This window comes from Ricinus communis, chromosome 4, assembly GCF_019578655.1.
Source record: "Ricinus communis isolate WT05 ecotype wild-type chromosome 4, ASM1957865v1, whole genome shotgun sequence".
Taxonomy (NCBI): domain Eukaryota; kingdom Viridiplantae; phylum Streptophyta; class Magnoliopsida; order Malpighiales; family Euphorbiaceae; genus Ricinus; species Ricinus communis.
Genome location: NC_063259.1, coordinates 10,139,989 through 10,162,646, shown reverse-complemented (window position 1 = coordinate 10,162,646; position 22,658 = coordinate 10,139,989).

Genomic DNA, 22,658 nt, shown 5'->3' with positions numbered 1-22,658 from the left:
AAGGCGGGCTGGAAAGGGTATTATGGGTTGATATTCCTTCACAAAAGGGGTAGGCTTGGATGTTATTTCTATTTTATCCTCGACTTCAGCCTGTGTACCCCCTTTTTCATCATCACCCTTTTCAATTGTAGTAGATTCTTCATCTACTCCATTCAACTTAGTCTTTAGCTCTTTACAACTACACAATATGATAATCTTAAGTTGCTCCTTAGGGTTAGCTTCTATGTTGCTTGGCAACATCCTTGAGGTCTTTCACTCAAAAGCTTTGCGATCTGCCTCACTTGATTTTCCAAATTATGAATTTGAAGCTTGTTGGTTTCTAAGAGCAGTCTCAATAGTTTGGAACCTTATTCATCTCCTCTAGATTACTCCTTATAGGAGGAGCTTGCTACTGATTTTGCTGCTGAAAACCTGAGGGTGGAGGTCTTTGTTGATTTTGATTCCCTTAAGAGAAATTCGAATGATTTCTCCACCCAGGTCACAAGTATTGTTGTAAGGGTTGTTCTGCTACCTAGGAGCATTTTCCACACAATCAACTTTCTCCGGCTTAGTGAAGGTGTTGCCATTTTGGCAATCTTGACTTGTATGACCACCCTTGCACCAATCACAAGTCATAACTTGGGCTTGCCTTCCAGATGAAGACATAGTCAAAGTATCAATCTTTCTACTCATGGCCTCTAGTTGTGCATTTACAGCTACCACGGGATCTACTACATGGATTCCACTCCCTTTGACTCAAACTTGCTCTTTTGGATTCTACCACTGGTAGTTCGTGACTACCATATCCTTAATAAGATCCATAGCTTGCTCAAGAGTCTTATTATTTAGTGATCCACCTACCACAATATTAATAGACTGTTTACTTGTATAATTCAGTCTATTAAAGAATGTTTGAATTTGCAACCATAAAGGTAAACCATGGTGTGGGCAGCTCCTTAGTAAATCCTCAAAATTTTTCCAGCAATAATACAGAGTCATATTCTCTTGCTGAAGAAACCCTGCTATGTCATTCCTCAACTTAGCCATCTTAGAAGGTGGAAAGTATCTCTCCAAGAATTTCTCGGCCAACTGATTCTAGGTCGTAAATGTCCTACCTGGAAATGATTTCAACCATTTCTTTGGCTTATCCCTCAATGAGAATGGGAATAGCCTCAATTGAATAGCATCATCCAATATTCCATTAATCTTGAAGGTATCGCAAATCTTCAGAAAATCATCTAAATGGGTGTTTGGATCCTCATTGGGAAAACCATCAAATATGCAATTTTTTTGCACCATCTGAATAATGTTGAGTTTGATCTCAAACTTGTTTGTCGCAACATTTGACCTCAAAATACTCGATGTAGCCCTATTAAAAATTAGTCGTGCATACTCTTGCATGCTTCTTTCCTTAAGTGGAGCTACCATTTCACACTGTTCCTCTTCTTGGTTTATTTCTCCTTGATTCTGATTCTGTAATTCCTCCACCATTTTGGTTAAAGCTCGCTCTCGTTCTTCTCTGTGCTGCTTCCTTAAAGTTCTTTCTAACTCTGGTTTGTAAGCAAATACTTCCATAGAACTAGCTCTGGTCATACACAGATTCAGGTACTTAAAGAAAAAACAAACACAACAAAGATAAATCAACTGAAAAATAAAAATGCTATGTCACTAGCTTTTGAATTACTAATAATATCACAATAGAAAAGAGTTCCCTTGTAACAGCAATAAAAATTTGATGCACGCTATCCGCACACGGCAAAGTGCACCGATCGTATCAAGTAATATAATGATAAGTAAGAGTATCATTCCACTAGGGACCTAATTGTGAATAATACCTTCAATCTTATACTAATGTTTAGCAATCAAAATGTTGTTTGGTTGTAATTATATTTAGAAGTAAAATAATCTTGAAAACAAAAATTAAAAAGGACTGGTAAATTTATTAAGGATAAAATCTATTTAGGTAGTGAATGCCCCTAATAAGTTAAGTATTTCGTGAAACAAATAGCAATTAATTCAAATCAAGAGTTGAGTTGGCATCCTATAAAATTAGGTCTAAATCTTTCTCAAGTGATTAAAGCCCTAATTCTTCATAGGAAGGAGAGGAATCTCTTCTCAAACCCACTCACTTAGGTCATGCATTAAGATTAAGAAACTATTGAACCAAAGGATCTTGTAGATCTGTCTCTAGTACTCTAATCAATCCTCAATCCCTAAGATGTGATCAATGCATAAGAAGTTATCTTTGATCAGTTTATGAAAACAAATCCCAATCAATACATTGACTTATCAATAGATAATTAAGCAACCAAAGGGATAAAATAACTCATGGCAACAACCCTAAAATTTTGCTGAAATAGTGTTTTTTTTAAGAACCACACGGGTGCCACACGGCCGTGTGGCGTTCTTAACCAAAAACTATTCTTGAAGTTATTATCTATCCATACGAGAAGACCACACAAGCGTGTCCTCTTTCTGTGTCATGCCTTGAGCAATCTGCCATTTTTCATAAACCACATGGGAAGACCACAGGGGTGTGTGCCTCCTGTGTGGTGTAGTTCAACATTTTGCCATTTTTCACCCTTCACATGGGAAGGGCACATAGGTAGCTTCATTCCATGTCATGCCTGTGTGCTACTCTTGTTCTTAATGATAGGTGCTCCTTGCCTAATTTTTGGTGCACTTTGAACTAAAACTTCCTTCCCTCAAGCCAGCTTGCTAAATACCTAAAACGAAACTAAAAGCAAAGTCTGACAAATAAATTAAACTTATTAAGGTGAAACCGAGGCAAAACAAGCTTCAAAAGTAAGTGTTATTAATTGCATTAACTTTGAATCAATCCATACAAAACAAATTAGGATTCATCAAAATCCAAATGGTAAGAAAATTAGTTCCTAGACATTACAATAAAGAAATAAAGACTAGGGAAAGAAGATCTCAAACTAATCATGGAAGAATAGAAATGACAATCTTCAATCTTGAATCCTCAATCTTTAAAGCAATGAAGGAAATGATGTTCTTCCTTGAGAAAATACCAATCAAAACCCTAAAATGAAAGAAAGATGAAGTTTCTAAGTGTTTCTCTCTCTAGAAATAGAAATATGAAAGTTTCTTATCAGTCTTGTAATCTTCAATAGTAGATCACCAACTCTGATCTTTCCCGGATTTACTGTTTTATCGAATGACCTAGCTATCCTTTTCTGATACAACTGCTTGTGGTATAGGGCTTTCATCCTTTTCTCCTCAACTTGGGCCAATGGCTGGTATCTTTGTTCGACCTATTAGTACTTCGGTATTTCAACCTCTAATACAACTCTAAAAGACTTCAACTCTAACTCAATTGGAAAAACTGCTTTAGTCTCATAAACCATAGAGTATGTTGTTTGCCTAGTCGATGTTCGTTCGGTTGTTTGATATCCCCAAAGTGCAAAAGGTAGCCGAAACGACCATCCCTTGTGATTCCATACCTTCTTTGAGAGTATTTTCTTCAAGTTCTTGTTGGCTGCTTCTACCGCTCCATTCGCTTGAGGTCTATATGGAGAAGACCAATGATGCTCGAGCTTGTATTACGTTAGCAAGTCTGCTATCTCATCCATGAACTGTACTCCATTATTCGTCACAACCTGATGTGGGACCCCATATCTACAAATCAAGTTCCTTTTTATAAAACTGGCCATCTACCTTGCCCCCACAGTGGTAAATGATTTGGCTTTGACCCACTTTGAGAAGTAGTTAATTGCTACAACTATGAACCTCTGACCATTCAAGGGAGGTTTTATTTCACCAATGATTTCAATCCGAAGCTACAAAGGGCTAAGGAGACATTATATTATGTAGCTTGGTTGGAGGTATGTGACTTAAGTCATTGTGCAGCTAGCATTCACGACATTTCCTTACTAGTGCTATGCAATCCTTATCCATTGTTAACTAGTAATAAACTTGCCACATGATCTTCCTAGTTAACACTATGCCATTCATATGTGGCCCGCATACTCCTTTATGCATTTCCTCCTTCACTACTTGAGCTTCTATTTTAGTCACACTGATATCCTTAATATTACACATATTTGCATGCTTGATTTTGAGTTATTTTTAGAGCAATTTATGTATTTTTATATTAAAATCACCCTTTTTTAATTTTCTTTGTGTCTCATGTGTTCTTTTAGGTACATCATCAAAGTTAGAGAAAAATCGAGCCAAAATTAGGAAGAAACGTTCGAATCGGGCACGTTAGACTGTTCAACACACCCGACCAACACGCCCGTGCTGAGGAGCACGGTTAGGTCAGAGGGCATGCTGAAATGCCTTACCTATGGTGAAAAGAAGCAATTGGCAACACGGCTTTCGAGAGTGACACGGCCTAGGAGCATGTCTGTACTGAGGAGCCCACCCAAATCCAAGCTGTGTTGAAGAAGGCCAAATGTACACTTTTAGATCAACACGGCCTAGATTTGGGTCGTGCTGGTCAGCACAGCCTGGATCCATGCCGTGTTGGATTCCAAAACCTAAGTTAAAAGAAAAGAAAATGAAAGAGGGCAACACAGAGAGAAAAAGATAGAAAAGGAACTTTGGATTATTCAAGACAGACCTAGAGAGCTAACTTCCAGACAATCAAGAAGAGAAAAACGGAGACGAATTCCACTTCAACATCATCAAGATATCACTCTTGAGGATTGGATCGAAGATTTAAGGGAAAGAAGAAAGAGATCTTGAGCTGTAATTGAGAAATTCAATTGAGTTTGGACAACTGCTTGTATGATTAAGTAATTTGCATCCTAGAGATAAGTGTAATAGCTTACTGGAATAAGAATTAGACATTCTTATTAGCGATAATTTAGAGATTAATGCTATTCCACAATCGATTGTTAGAAAGAGATTCTAACTTTAGATCTTTAGGGTTAGGAATTGGTTAACTCGAGAGAGAAGCAATTCATTTAAGAAATTATCCACAGATCGCAATTCTTAATAAATCAATTCATAATTTATTATTGTAAGCCGGCTAACTAAAGTGATCCCTAATTGGGTTAACTCATCTTATTATCCTTGTTCAACTTTCATTCCCTTTGTTAATATTTAGCCTTCAATTGCATTCTTAATCATTTTAGTTAATAACCTTCACCACCTTTTGATCGGTTAGATAATATGAATAGTGTAGTAGCAGTAGTTTCTCAGTTCCCGGGGGATACGACATTGATACTTGCCATAGCTAGATTACATTCAATAAGTGCACTTGCCCATAGATTGCTAGTCGTGTTAGCGAGCCATTTCTCAATTCCCGTGGGATACGACATTGATACTTACTGTAGCTAGATTACATTCGATAGGTGCACTTGCTTGTAGATTGCTAGTCGTGTTAGTGAGCCATTACACACATCAAAGTTGTACACCCGACACCATTCTTTTATATAGGACTCTATTATGACTAATGTAATTCTTAGCTTGAATCCGTAGCACATGTCTTTCCCTAGCAGTCGCTTCCTCTGGATATTCTTTATTTTCTATGAACTTTTTCATATCGTAGAACCATGGTTTCTATTCTGGTCCCATCTGAACTTGCATTTTCTATTCCCTTGATAACAAGTCGCACCCGGTTTCACAATCATCAAAGGATTCATCGAAAGTTACAAGGGATTAACTCACATAGAAGATAGGGTAGCCAACACATCCACCATCTGATTCTCAACCTCTCTTCTTTACTTCTTCCTACTCCATGAGGACTTGTTGGATTATTTGCATGAGGTCTCCGTAGACCATAAAATGCTTAGCTCTTGCTACCACGACCGCTTGTAATCTAAATAAGCATGCTTCGTACACTGCCAAGCTATTGGTCACTCTAAAGTCCAATCTCTTCGCCATTGGTAGCATTTCTCCTTTTGGTGTAATTAGAACTACTCTTAAACCAGCACTTCTTGCATTTACAGCTCTATCAAAGTACATCCTCCACTCCTGGATTTCGATTGCCCTAAGATTTTCATTAGGAAACTCCAGATCATAAGGGTCGTCTCCATTAATCGTATTCTAGGCCATAAACTTAGTTACGACCCTACCCTTGACCACCTTTTTAGTGATGTACTCAATGTCAAACTCTATTAGGAGCACTAACCATATAGCCAGCTTCCTTGTAAGAGATGGAGCTTCAAATAGGTACATCAAAAACTCACAAAATATAGAAAAGCTAAGGCAAGGAGGTGTAGAGCCGATTGGCTCTAGGGTATCAAAATGTTGTTTTCTTTGATTTTCTGTATAATCCTCACGTCTTAGAGCCGATTTTAACATGTACAAAAGGTAGAAAACGATTAGAATATGAAAGAAATAAAAAAAAAAAAGATAAAACAACATAATAACATCAAATTGAGCTAGAAACTCTACAATTTACACAAATCATAAAAAACTGAAAGCACAGTGGACAAACACGGCAGATTAATCATATATCCCTAATAAACTAATTTGATTACAAAATTATAGAGAAGAGGGCAATCTAATCATATAATCCTATGCATATGATTAATCAGATTCCAAAGCCCTAATGCTAACATAGTATCAGATTTCAAAATCCTAATGTTCTTATTATCATATTCTAAAACCTAATAAATCAGTAACATGCATATTCATAAAAACCCTAATCAAATCACATTAATTATAAAAATAAAACATAAAAATAAATCTAACAATGTTTCTAATGAAAAGCATAAAAAGTAAAAATAAAAGTTTAGAGTGATGTTGATGATGATGGATGCATGTTGGGGAACCCTTAGGTTGTCACCATAGTTAATTGTTATACAAGTTTCAGGAGATGAAGCGGTTGAATCAAAGAATGGTTGGGAATCCGGTTTTGGATCTAGTTTTAGGAAAGCTTCTCAGTTCTTACTTAGTGACCTAAACCCTTTTGCCTAGTAATGAATGTAATTTTTTTTCTTAAATCAATATTTTTTCTTCCGTTACTTTTCTCTTTTTTATGTTCTTCTTGTTGTTGTTGTTAGTCCTAACCCTAGGCATCTTTTCTATTTATAGAGGTAGGGTTTCAAAGAAAACCATAGAAAGACAGATAATCTTCAGTCTTTTGGAAATAAATTGATAAATTTCCAATATTAATTGTTTAAATTTTGTATAAATATCATTAAAAATTCATGATTATCGTTAAATACCTTTTAGAATCTGTATCTGAATGCAAAAGCGTAAAAAAGAACAACATTGAAGCAAAAAAATCGAAATCAGCACTATGTAGAGCCGATCAACTCTATATAGAGCCGATTGGTTCTATGATGAACTGATCAGCACTGGGTAGAGCCAATTGGCTCTATCATTTTTGTTTCTTTGACAATTAACTCCAGATTATTTTTAGAAAGACAATTTTTTGCCAGATTAACCTTAACTCTAACCTTGTATTCACCCATCCTTCATTTTTCGTGAACTGAGAAGAGAGTAACTTTCATCATATGGTTTTTCGTATCTTTCTCGATATCTAGATCTGAAAAATGGGTGCTGACACCACTCTTATGGGATTATTTTCTTGCAATCACAAATATACCCTATTTAAGCGGTTATTTCCTTACACTCATAAATATATCTCTTGTAGGTGGTTGTTTTATCACACTCACAAATGTACCTCACTTAGGAGTTGTTTTCTCACACTTACAAATATACCCCTCTTAAAAGAATGTTTTCTCATATTCACTAAATATACCCCTTTATGTAGTTATTTTCTTATATTTAATTATATACCCCTCCTACGGGGATATTTTCTCATAGGCAGAAATATACCACTCTTATGAGATTATTTTCTCATACTCATAAATATACCCCACTTAAGGGTTGTTTCCTCATACTAATAAATATAACCCTCTTAGGGGGGTCGTTTTCTCAAACTCATAAATATGCCCCTCTATAATAGTGCTAATAATTTAATATGGAAAAATGATCCAGTAAAACGTGTATATTTATGAATCTGAGAAAATAACCCCGTAAGAGTAGTGTAACTGCGAGTCTAAGAAAATAGCCTCGTAGAATGGGTAAATTTTTATTATGAGAAAATAACCCTGTAATACGGGAATATTTATCAATCTGAGAAAATAACCCCGTAATTATGGTATATTTGTGAGTATGAGAAAATAACCCCTTAAATGGGTTAATTTTACAATATGAGAAAATAACCCCGTAAAAGGGGTATATTTGTCGATATAAGAAAAGGGTCTGAGGGGGAGTGAAGCCATGCTTCTTATTTTAAATAGGACTTCGTAGAAGATGCTTTCTTAGAAATGATAGGGCCAATGGCCTACATACAAGTCTCAAGTCATGGCATTAGATAACCCCGTAAAACGTGTATATTTATAAATTTGAGAAAACAATCCCATAATAGTGCTAATAATTTAATATGAGAAAACGACCCAGTAAAAGTGGTATATTTATCGATATAAGAAAATAACCCCGTAAAACGTGCATATTTATGAATCTGAGAAAATAACCCCGTAAAAGTAATGTAATTGTGAGTTTGAGGAAACAACCTCGTAGAAGGAGTAAACTTCTTAATATGAGAAAACAACCCCATAATACGAGGATATTTATCAATTGGAGAAAATAACCCCGTAATTTTTGTATATTTGTGAGTATGAGAAAACAACCCCTTAAATGGGTTAATTTTATAATATGAGAAAACAACCCCGTAAAAGGGGTATAATTGTCAATATAAGAAAATAACTCCATGAAACGTGTATATTTATGAATTTGAGAAAACAACACCATAATAGTGCTAATAATTTAATATGAGAAAACGACCCCGTCAAAGTGGTATATTTATCAATGTAAAAAAATAACCCCGTAAAACATGTATATTTATGAATCTGAGAAAACAACCTCGTAAAAGTAGTGTAATTGCGAGTATGAGAAAACAACCTCATAAAAGGGGTAAATTTTTTAGTATGAGAAAACAACACCGTTAGAGGGGTATATTTATAAATATTAGAAAACAACCCCGTAATACAAGAGTATTAATCAATCGGAGAAAATAACTCTGTAATGTTGGTATATTTTTGAGTACGAGAAAACAACCACTTAAATGGTATAATTTTTGAATATGAGAAAACAACCCCGTAAAAGGTGTATATTTGTCGATATAAGGAAATAACCCCCGTAAAATGTGCATATTTATGAATTTGAAAAAACAACCCCATAATAATGCTAATAATTTAATATGAGAAAACGACCCCGTAAAAGTTGTATATTTATTAATATAAGAAAATAACTCCGTAAAACATGTATATTTGTGAAAATAACCCTGTAAAAATAGTGTAATTGCGAGTCTGAGAAAACAGCTTCATAGAAGGAGTAAATTTTTTCATATGAGAAAACAAACCCGTAATACGGGGATATTTACCAATCACAGAACATAACCCCATGATTTTGGTATATTTGTGAGTATGAGAAAACAACCCCTTAAATGGTTTAATTTTATAATATGAGAAAACAACCCCACAAAAGGGGTATATTTATCGATATAAGAAAATAATTCCATAAAACGTGTATATTTATGAATTTGAGAAAACAACTCCATAATAGTGCTAATAATTTAATATGAGAAAACGACCCCGTAAAAGTGTTGTACTTATCAATATAAGAAAATAACCCCGTAAAACGTGTATATTTATGAATATGAGAAAACAACCCCATAAAAGTAGTGTAATTGCAAGTCTGAGAAAACAGCCTCGTAGAAGGGGTAAATTTTTTAATATCAGAAAATAACCCCATATACGGGGATATTTATCAATCGAAGAAAATAACCTCGTACTTTTGGTATATTTATGAGTAGGCGAAAACAACCCCTTAAATGGGTTAATTTTATAATATGAGAGAACAACCTCGTAAAAGGGGTATATTTGTTGATATAAGAAAATAACCCCGCAAAAGGGGTATATTTGTTGGTATAAGAAAATAATGTCGTAAAACGTGTATATTTATGAATCTGACAAAATAACTCCATAATAGTGCTAATAATTTAAAATGAGAAAACGACCCTGTAAAAGTGGTATATTTATCATTATAAGAAAATAACCCCATAAAATGTGTATATTTATGAATCTGAGAAAACAACCCCGTAAAAGTAGTGTAATTGTGAGTTTGAGAAAACAGTGTCGTAAAAGGGGGTAAATTTTTTAATACGAAAAATAACCCCGTAATACGGGGATATTTATCAATCGGAGAAAATAACCCCATGATTTTGGTATATTAATGAGTATGAGAAAACAACCCCTTAAATGGTTTAATTTTATAATATGAGAAAACAACCCTGTAAAAGGGGTATATTTGTCGATATAAGAAAATAACCCCGTAAAATGTGTATATTTATAAATTTGACAAAACAACCCCATAATACTGCTAATAATTTAATATGAGAAAACGACTCTGTAAAAGTAGTATATTTATCAATATAAGAAAATAACCCGGTAAAACGTGTATATTTATGTATTTGAAAAAACAACCTTATAAAAGTAGTGTAATTGCGAGTCTGAGAAAACAGCCTCGTAGAAGGGGTAAATTTTTTAATATGAGAAAATAACCCCGTAATATGGAGATATTTATCAATCGGAGAAAATAACCCCGTACTTTTGCTATATTTATGAGTATGAGAAAACAACCCCTTAAATGGGTTAATTTTATAATATAAGAAAACAACCCTGTAAAAGGGGTATATTAGTCGGTATAAGAAAATAATCCCGTATAACGTGTATATTTATGAATTTGACAAAACAACTTCATAATAGTGCTAATAATTTAATATGAGAAAACGACCTAGTAAAAGTGGTATATTAATCTATGTAAGAAAATAACCCTGAAAACGTGTATATTTATGAATCTAAAAAAACAACCCTATAAAAGTAGTGTAACTGCGAGTTTGAGAGAAAAGCCTCGTAGAAGGGGTAAACTCTTTAATATGAGAAAACAACCCTGTAATATGGGGATATTTATCAATTGGAGAAAATGACCCTGTTATTTTGGTATATTTGTGAGTATGAGAAAGCAACCCCTTAAATGGGTTGATTTTATAATATGAGAAAACAACCCCGTAAAAAGGGTATATTTGTCGATATAAGAAAATTACCCCATGGAACGTGTATATTTATGAATTTTAGAAAACAATACCATAATAGTGCTAATAATTTAATATGAGAAAACAACCCCGTAAAATCGTATATTTATTAATATAAAAAAAATAACCCCGTAAAATATGTATATTTATGTATCTGAGGAAGCAACCACGTAAATTAGTGTAATTGTGAGTATGAGAAAACAGCCTCGTAAAAGGGGTAATTTTTTTAGTTTGAGAAAACAAACTCGTTAGAGGGGTATATTTATAAATATTAGAAAACAACTCCGTAATACGGGGATATTTATCAATCAGAGAAAATAACCATGTAACTTTGGTATGTTTGTGAGTATGAGAAAACAACCACTTAAATGGGTTAATTTTATAATATGAGAAAACTACCCCGTAAAAGGGGTATATTTATCGATATAACCTCGTAAAACGTGTATATTTATGATTTGAGAAAATAATTCCATAATAGTGCTAATAATTTAATATAAGAAGATGACCTTATAAAAGTGGTATATTTATCAATATAAGGAAATAACCTCGTAAAACATGTATATTTATGAATCTGAGAGAACAACTCCGTAAAAGTAGTGTAATTGCGAGTCAGAGAAAACAGCTTCGTAGAAGGGGTAATTTTTTAATATGAGAAAACAACCCCTTAAGAGGGGTACATTTATAAATATTAGAAAATAATCCTGTAATACGGGGATATTTATCAATCTGAGAGAATAACCCTGTAATTTTGGTATATTTGTGAGTATGAAAAAACAACCTCTTAAATGGGTTAATTTTAGAGTATGAGAAAACAACCCCGTAAAACTAATCCCCTATCAGAAAAATCCCCAATTCTCCTTTTAAGGCTTCGACTGTCACATAAAGTTCTTGTTTCGATAATTCAAAAGTAGGAGAAGTTTTTTTACTAATTAATCGATATTCGAATAATCCACTCGACACGCGCGATTTCTTTTCCGTCAAGACGCCCCGCAATTTGTACTTGAATTCCTTTTGTACCCGCCTGTTCTTCCAGTCGAAAAACAGCATTGATGAAGATGTGTCGGTGCACTATTTAGAAAACAACCCCGTAATACGGGGATATTTATCAATCGGAGAATATAACCCCATAATTTTGGTATATTTGTGAGTATGAGAAAACAACACCTTATATGGGTTAATTTTATAATATAAGAAAACGACCCCGTAAAAGGAGTATATTTATCTATATAAGAAAATAAACCCATAAAACGTGTATATTTATGAATTTGACAAAACAACCTCATAATAGTGCTAATAATTTAAAATAAGAAACAATCCCGTAAAAGTGGTATATTTATCAATATATAAAAATAACCCTATAAAACTTGTATATTTATGAATCAAAGAAAACAACCCCGTAAAATTAGTGTAATTGTTAGTCTGAGAAAACAGCCTCGTAGAAGGGGTAAATTTTTTTATATAAGAAAGCAATCCGTAATACGATGATATTTATCAATAGGAGAAAATAACCCCGTAATTTTGGCATATATGTGAGTACGAGAAAACAACCCCGTAAAATGGGTATTTCTGTCGATATAAGAAAATAACCTCGTAAAACGTGTATATTTATGAATTTGATAAAACAACCCCGTAATAGTGCTAATAATTTATTATGAGATAAAATGACCCTGTGAAAGTGGTGTATTTATCAATATAAGAAAATAACTCTGTAAAACATGTATATTTATGAATATGAGAAATCAACCCCGTAAAATTAGTGTAATTGCGAGTCCGAGAAAACAGCCTCGCAGAAGGAGTAAATTTTTTTATGTAAGAAAACAACCCCGTAATACGATGATACTTATAAATAGGAAACAATAACCCGTAATTTTGTTATATTTGTGAACATGAGAAAACAACCCCATAAAAGGGGTATATTTGTCGATATAAGAAAATAATCTCGGAAAACGTGTATATTTATAAATTTGAGAAAACAACCCCAGAATAATGCAATGATTTAATATGAGAAAACAACCTCGTAAAATTGGTATACTTATGAATATAAGAAAATAACCCAGTAAAACGTGTATATTTATGAATCTGAGAAAACAACACCGTAAAAGTAGCGTAATTGCGAGTTTGAGAAAAATGCCTCGTATAAAGGGTAAATTTTTAATATGAGAAACAACTCCGTAAGAGAGATATATTTATAAATATTAGAAAACAACTCCGTAATACGGGGATATTTATCAATCAGAGAAAATAACCCCATAATTTTGGTATATTTATGAGTATGCGAAAACAACCACTTAAATGGGTTAATTTTATAATATGACAAAACAACCCCGTAAAATGGGTATATTTGTTGATATAAGAAAATAACCCCGTAAAACGTGTATATTTATGAATTTGACAAAACAACACTATAATAGTGCTAATAATTTAATATGAGAAAACGACCCCGTAAAAGTGGTATATTTATCAATATAGAAAAGAAACTCCGAAAACGTATATATTTATCAATCTGAGGAAATAACCCCGTAAAAGTAGTGGAATTGCGACTATGAGAAAACAACCTCATAGAAGAGGTAAATTTCTTAATATGAGAGAACAACCCCATAATATAGGGAAATTAATCAATCGGAGAAAATAACCCCAAAATTTTGGTTTATTTGTGAGTTTGGGAAAATAACCCCTTAAATGGGTTAATTTTAGAGTACGAGAAAACAACCCCGTAAAAGGGGTATATTTGTCGATATTAAAAAGTAATCCAGTAAAACGTGTAAATTTATGAATTTGACAAAACAACCCCATAATAGTGCTACTAATTTAATATGAGAAAATGACCTCGTAAAAGTGGTATATTTATCAGTATAAGAAAATAACCCCGTAAAAGTAGTGTAATTGCGAGTGTGAGAAAGCAGTCTTGCAAAAGGGGTAAATTTTCTAATATGAGAAAATAACCCTGTAATTCTGGTATATTTGTATGAGAAAACAACCCCTTAAATGGTTTAATTTTATAATATGAGAAAACAATCTCGTAAAAGAGGTATATTTGTCGACATAAGAAAATAGCCCCGTAAAACATGTATATTTATGAATTAGACAAAACAACCCCATAATAGTGCTAATAATTTAATATGAGAAAACGACCCCGTACAAGTTGTACATTTATCAATATAATAAAATAACCAAGTAAAGCGTGTATATTTATGAATTTGAGAAAACAACCTCGTAAAAGTAGTGTAATTACGAGTTTGAGAAAACAGCCTCGTAGAAGGGATAAATTTTTTAATAGGAGAAGACAACCCCGTACTACGGATATATTTTCAACCGAAGAAAATAACCCGTAATTTTGGTATATTTGTGAGTATGAGAAAACAACCCCTTAAATGGGTTAATTTTATAATATGAGAAAAAAACCCTGTAAAAGGAGTATATTTGTCGGTATAAGAAAATAGCCCCGTAAAACGTGTATATTTATGAATTAGACAAAATAACCCCATAATAGTGCTAATGATTTAATATGAGAAAATGACCCCGTACAAGTTGTACATTTATCAATATAAGAAAATAACCATGTAAAGCGTGTATATTTATGAATTTGAGAAAATAACCTCGTAAAAGTAGTGTAATTACGAGTTTGAGAAAACAGCCTCGTAGAAGGGATAAATTTTTTAATAGGAGAAGACAACCCCGTGATACGGACATATTTATCAACCGAAGAAAATAACCCCATAATTTTTTGGTATATTAGTGAGTATGAGAAAACTACCCCTTAAAAGTGGTATATTAATAAATATAAGAAAATAACCCGTACTTTTGGTATATTTGTGAGTATAAGAAAATAACCCCTTAAATAGGTTAATTTTACAATATGAGAAAACAACCTTGTAAAAAGGGTATATTTGTCCATATAAGAAAATAACCCTGAGAAACGTATATATTTATGAATTTGACAAAACAACCCCATAATAGTGCTAATAATTTAATATGAGAAAACGACCCGTAAAAGTGGTATATTAATCAATATAAGAAAATAACTCCACAAAACGTGTATATTTATGAATCTGATAAAACAACCCCGTAAAAGTAGTGTAAATGTGAGTCTGAGAAAACAGCTTTGTAGAAGCGGTAATATTTTTAGTATGAGAAAACAACCTCGTTAGAGGGGTATATTTATAAATATTAGAAAACAACCCCGTAATACAGTGATATTTATCAATCGGAAAAAATTACCCCGTAACTTTGGTATATTTGTGAGTATGAGAGAACAACACCTTAAATGGGTTAATTTTATAATATGAGAAAACATCCCCGTAAAACGGGTATATTTTTCGATATAAGAAAATAATTCCGTAAAATGTGTATATTTATAAATTTGAAAAAACAACCCCATAATAGTGCTAATAATTTAATATGAGAAAAGAACCCCGTAAAAGTGGTATATTTATGAATGTAAGAAAATAACCCCATAAAGCGTCTATATTTATGAATCTGAGAAAATAACCCCGTAAAAGTAGCGTAAATGCGAGTTTGAGAAAACAGGCTTGTAGAAAGGGTAAATTTTTAATATGAGAAAACAACACCCTAAGAGAGATATATTTATAAATATTAGAAAACAACCCCGTAATACGGGGATATTTATCAATCAGAGAAAATAACCCGTAATTTTAGTATATTTGTGAGTATGCGAAAACAACCCCTTAAATGGGTTAATTTTATAAAATGAGAAAACAACCCGTAAAAGGGTTATATTTGTCTATATAAGAAAATAACCCCATAAAACGTGTACATTTATGAATTTGATAAACAACACCATAATCGTACTAATAATTTAATATGAAAAAATGACCCCATAAAAGTGGTATATTAATCAATATAAGAAAATAACTCTGAAAATGTGTATGTTTAGGAATTAGAGAAAACAACCCCGTAAAAGTAGTGTAATTGCGACTCTAAGAAAACAGCCTCGTAAAAGAGGTAAATTTTTTAATACGAGAAAACAACACCATAATACGGGGATATTTATCAATCAGAGAAAATAACCCCGTAATTTTGGTTTATTTGTGAGTTTGGGAAAACAACCCCTTAAATGGGTTAATTTTAGAGTATGAGAAAACAACCCCGTAAAAGGGGTATATTTATCGATATTAAAAAATAACCTCGTAAAACTTGTGAATTTATGAATTTGATAAAACAACCCCATAATAGTGCTAATAATTTAATATGAGAAAATCAGCTCGTAAAAGTGTATATTTATGAATCTGAGAAAACAACCGGTACTTTTGGTATATTTGTGAGTATGAGAAAACAACTCCTTAAATAGGTTAATTTTACAATATGAGAAAACAACCCTATAAATGGCATATATTTGTGGATATAAGAAAATAACCCCGTAAACCGTATATATTTATGAATTTGAGAAAATAATCCCATAATAGTGCTAATAATTTAATATGAGAAAATAGTCCCTTAAAAGTGGTATATTTATCAATATAAGAAATAACCCCATAAAACGTGTATATTTATGAATCTGAGAAACCAACCCCGTAAAAGTAGTGTAGTTGTGAGTCTGAGAAAATAGCCTCGTAGAAGGGATAAATTTCTTAATATGAGAAAACAACCCCTTAAATGGATTAATTTTATAATATGAGAAAACAACCCCGTAAAATGGGTATATTTGTTGATATAAGAAATTAACCCCGTGAAACGTGTATATTTATGAATTTGAGAAAACAACACCATAATAGTGCTAATAATTTATTCTGAGAAAATGACCCCATAAAAGTGTTATATTTATTAAAATAAGAAAATAACCCTGTAAAACGTGTATATTTATGAATATGAGAAAACAACCCCGTAAAAGTATTGTAATTTAGAGTTTGAGAAAACAGCCTCGTAGAAGGGGTAAATTTTTTGATATGAAGAAACAACCCTGTAATATGGAAAAATTTATCAATCGGAGAATGTAACCCCGTAATTTTGGTATGTTTGTGAGTATGGGAAAATAACCCATTTAATGGGTTAATTTTAAAGTATGAGAAAATAATTCCGTAAAAAGAGTATTTAAATAAGAAAATAACCCTGTAAAACGTATATATTTTTGAATTTGAGAAAACATCGCCATAATAATGCTAATAATTTAATATGAGAAAACGACCCCATAAAAGTGGTATATTTATCACTATAAGAAAATAAACACGTAAAACGTGTATATTTATGAATCTGAGAAAACAACTCCGTAAAAGTAGTGTAATTGCGAGTTTGAAAAAACAGCAACGTACAAGGGTAAACTTTGTAATATGATAAAATAACCTCGTAATACGGGGATATTTATCAATCGGAGAATATAATCCCGTAATATTGGTATATTTCTGAGTATGAGAAAACAATCCCTTAAATGGATTAATTTTATAATATGAGAAAACGATCCCTTAAATGGGTTAATTTTATAATATAAGAAAACAACCCCGTAGAACTGGTATATTTGTCGATATAAGAAAATAAGCCTATATAACGTGTATATTTATGAATTTGAGAAAACAATCCCATAATAGTGCAAATAATTTAATATGAGAAAACGACCCTATAAGAAAATAACCCCGTAAAACGTGTATATTTATGAATATGAAAAAATAATCCCATAAAAGTAGTGTAGTTGCGAGTTTGAGGAAACAATCTCGTACAAGGGTTAAATTTATTAATATAAGAAAACGACCTCGTAAGAGGGGTATATTTATAAATATTAGAAAATAACTCCGTAATTTTGGTATATTTGTGAGTATGAGAAAACAACCCCTTAAATGGATTAATTTTAGAGTATGAGGAAACAACCTTGTCAAAGGGGTATGTTTGTTGATATAAGAAAGTAACTCTGTAAAACGTGAAAATTTATGAATTTAATAAAACAAGCCTGTAAAAGTAGTGTAATTGCGAGTCTTAGAAAACAGCCTCGTACAAGGGGTATATTTTTTAATATGAGAAACAACGCCGTAATACGGAGATATTTATCAATCAGAGAAAATAACCTTGTAATTTTGGTATGTTTCTCAGTATGAGAAAACAACCCCTTAAATGGGTTAATTTTATAATGTGAGAAAATAACATCGTAAAAGGGGTATATTTGTCGATATAAGAAAACAACCCCATAAAAAATGTGTATATTTATGAATTTGAGAAAACAACCCCATAATAGTGATAATAATTTAATATGAGAGAACGACGCTGTAAAAGTGGTATATTTACCAAAATAAGAAAATAACCCCATAAAATGTGTATATTTATGAATCTGAGAAAACAACCCCGTAAAAGTAGCGTAATTGCGAGTCTCAGAAAACAGCGTCGAAGAAGTGGTAAGTTTTTTAATATGAGAAAACAATCTCGTAAGATGAGTATATTTATAAATATTAGAAAACAAGCCCGTAATACGGGGATATTTATCAATTGGAGAAAATAACCTTGTAATCTTGGTATATTTGTGAGTATGGAAAAACAATCTCTTAAATGGGTTAATTTTAGAGTATGAGAAAACAACCTTGTAAAAGGGGTATATTTGTCGATATAAGAAAATAACCCCGTAAAAAACGTATATATTTATGAATTTGAGAATATAACCTCATAATAGTGCTATTAATATAATATGAGAAAACGACCCCGTAAAAATGGTATATTATCAAAATAAGAAAATAACTCCGGAAAACGTGTATATTTATGAATTTGAGAAAACAACCTCGTAAAAGTAGTGTAATTGCAAGTCTGAGAAAATATCCTCGTAGAAGGTGTAAATTTTTTAATATGAGAAAACAACCCGTAGAAGGGGTATATTTATAAAAATTAGAAAACAACCCTGTAATACGGGGATATTTATCTATCACAGTAACCCCGTAATTTTGGTATATTTGTGAATATGGGAAAACAACCTCATAAATGGGTTAATTTTAGAGAAAATAAACCCATAAAATGGGTATATTTGCCGATATAAAAAAATAACCCCGTAAAACGTGTGAATTTATGAATTTAACAAAATAACACCATAATAATGCTAATAATTTAATATGAGAAAACGACCAAGCAAAAGTGATATATTTATCAATATAAGAAAATAACTCCGTAAAATGTGTATATTTTTGAATGTGAGCAAACAACCCCGTAAAAATAGTTTATTTATCAATATAAGAAAATAATCCTATAAAACGTGTATATTTATGAATCTGGGAATACAACCCCATAAATGTAGTGTAATTACGCATCAGAGAAAACAACCTCTTAAAAGGGGTAAATTTATTAATATGAGAAAATAACCCCGTAATACGGGTAATATTTATCAATCGGAGGAAATAACCCCGTAATTTTAGTATGTTTGTGAGTATGAGAAAACAACCCCTTAAATGGGTTAATTTTATAATATGAGAAAACAACACCGTAAAAGGGGTATATTTGTCGATATAAGAAAACAACCCCACAAAAAATGTCTATATTTATGAATTTGAGAAAACAACCCCATAATATTGCTAATAATTTTATATGAGAAAACGACCCCGCAAAAGTGGTATATTTATCAAAATAATGAAAATAATCCTGTAAAACTTGTATATTTATGAATTTGAGAAAACAACCCCGTAAAAGTAGTGTAATTGCGAGTCTAAGAAAACAGCCTCATAGAAGGTGTAAATTTTTTAATATGAGAAAACAATCCGTAAGAGGGGTATATTTATAAATATTAGTAACCAACCCTGTGATACGGGGATATTTATCAATGGGAGGAAATAACGTCGTAATTTTGGTATATTTGGGAGTATGGAAAAATAACCCCATAAGTGGGTTAATTTTAAAGTATGAGAAAACAACACCGTAAAAGGAGTATATTTGTCGATATAAGAAAATAAGCTCGTAAAACGTGTCAATTTATGAATTTGACAAAATAACGCCATAATAGTGCTAATAATTTAATAAAAAAAATGACCTTGTAAAAGTGATATATTTATCAATATAAGAAAATAACTCCGTAAAACGTGTATACTTATAAATCTGAGAAAACAACCCCGTAAAAGTAGTGTAATTGTGAGTTTGAGAAAACAACCTCGTAAAAGGGGTATATATTTTAATATGAGAAAACAGCCTCGTAATACGAGGATATTTATAAATCGGAGAAAATAACCCCGTAGTTTTAGTATATTTGTGAGTATGAGAAAACAACCCCTTAAATGGGTTAAATTTTATATTATGAGAAAACAATCTTGTAAAAGGAGTATATTTTTCGATATAAGAAAATAAGCCCATAAAACGTGTATATTTATGTATTTGAGAAAACAACCCCGTAATGGTGCTAATAATTTAATATGAGAAAACGACTACGTAAATATGGTTTATTTATCAATATAAGAAAATCACCCCGTAAAACTTGTATATTTATGAATATGATAAAATAAGCCCATAAAAGTATTTTAATTGCGAGTCTGAGAAAACAGCCTCGTACAAGGGGTAAATTTTTTAATAAGAGAGAACAACCCCGTAATACGGGGATATTTATCAATCGAAGAAAATAACCACGTAATTTTGGTATATTTGTAAGTATGAGAAAACAACCCCTTAAATGGGTTAATTTTATAGTATGAGAAAATGACCCCGGAAAAGTGGATTATTTATCAATATAAGAAAATAACCACATAAAACGTGTATATTTATGAATCAGAGAAAACAACGCTGTAAAAGTAGTGTAATTACGAGTCTGTGAAAACACCTCGTTGAAAGGGTAAATTTTATAATAAGAGAAAACAACCATGTAATACGGTGATATTTATCAATCGGTGAAAATAACCGCGTAATTTTGGTATATTTGTGAGCATGAGAAAACAACCCCTTACATGGGTTAATTTTATAATATGAGAAAACAACCCCGTAAAAATGGTTTATTTATCAATATAAGAAAATAACCCCGTAAAACGTATAAATTTATCAATTTGAGAAAAAATCACGTAAAAGTAGTATAATTGCGAGTCTTAGAAAACATTATAAGTGAAGAAATTAGAATTTTTTTTTTTGAGAAAACAACCCGTGTCTGAGGGATATTTATTAATCGGAGAAAATAACCTGTGAGTACGAGAAAACAACCCCTTAAATGGGTTAATTTTATAATATGAGAAAACGATCCCGTAAAAGTTGGTTATTTACCAATATAAAAAAATAACTTCGTAAAACGTGTATATTTCCGAATCTGAGAAAGCAACCCATTAAAACTAATGTAATTGCAAGTATGAGAAAACAACCTCGTAGAAGTGGTATATTTTTTAATCTAAGAAAACAACCCCGTAATACGAGGATAATTATCAATCGAAGAAAATAACACCATAATTTTGGTATATTTGTGAGCATGAGAGAATAATCCCTTAAATGGATTAATTTTATAACATGAGAAAACGACCCCGTAAAATTGATTTATTTTTTAATATAAGAAAATAAGTTCGTAAAATGTGTATATTTATGAGTCTGAAAAAAACCCCGTATAAAAGGGTATATTTGTCGATATAAGAAAATAACCCCGTAAAACGTGTATATTTATGAATTTGAGAAATAAACCCCATAAAAGGGGTATACTTGTCGATATAAGAAAATAACCCCGTAAAACGTATATATTTATGAATTTGAGAAAACAAGCCCAGAATAGTGCTAATAATTTAATATGAGAAAACATCATCGTAAAAGTGTTATATTTATCAATATAAGAAAATAACCCCGTAAAATGTGTATATTTATGAATTTGAGAAACCAACCCCGTAAAAGTAGTGCAATTGCGAGTTTGAAAAAATAGCCTCGTAGAAGGGGTAAATTTTTTAATATGAGAAAAAGCCCCCGTAATACGGAAATCTTTATCAATCGGAGAAAATAACCCCATAATTTTTGGTATATTTGTGAGTATGAGAAAACAACCCCTTAAATGGGTTAATTTTACAATATGAGAAAACAACCACATAAAAAGGGTACATTTGTCGATATAAGAAATAACCCTGTAAAACGTGTATATATATGAATTTGACAAAACAACCCCATAATAATGCTAATAATTTAATATGAGAAAATGACCCCATAAAATTGGTGTATTTATCAATATAAGAAAATAACCCTGTAAAACGTGTATATTTATGAATCTGAGAAAACAATCCCGTAACAGTAGTGTAATTTTGAGTCTGAGAAAACAGCCTCGTAGACGGGGTGAATTATTTAATATGACAAAACAACCCCGTAAGAGGGGTATATTTATAAATATTAGAAAACAACCTCGAAATACAATGATATTTATCAATCGGAGAAAATAACCTCGTGAGTTTGGTATATTTGTGAGTATGAGAAACCAATCTCTTAAATGGATTAATTTTAGAATATGAGAAAACAACCCCTAAAAGGGGCATATTTGTCGATATAAGAAAATAACCTCGTAAAACATGTATATTTATGTATTAGACAAAACAACCCCATAATAATGCTAATAATTTAATATGAGAAAACGACCCCGTAAAATTGGTTTATCTATCAATATAAGAAAACAACCCCATAAAACGTGTATATTTATGAATTTGAGAAAATAACCCCGTAATAGTGCTAATAATTTAATATGAAAAAA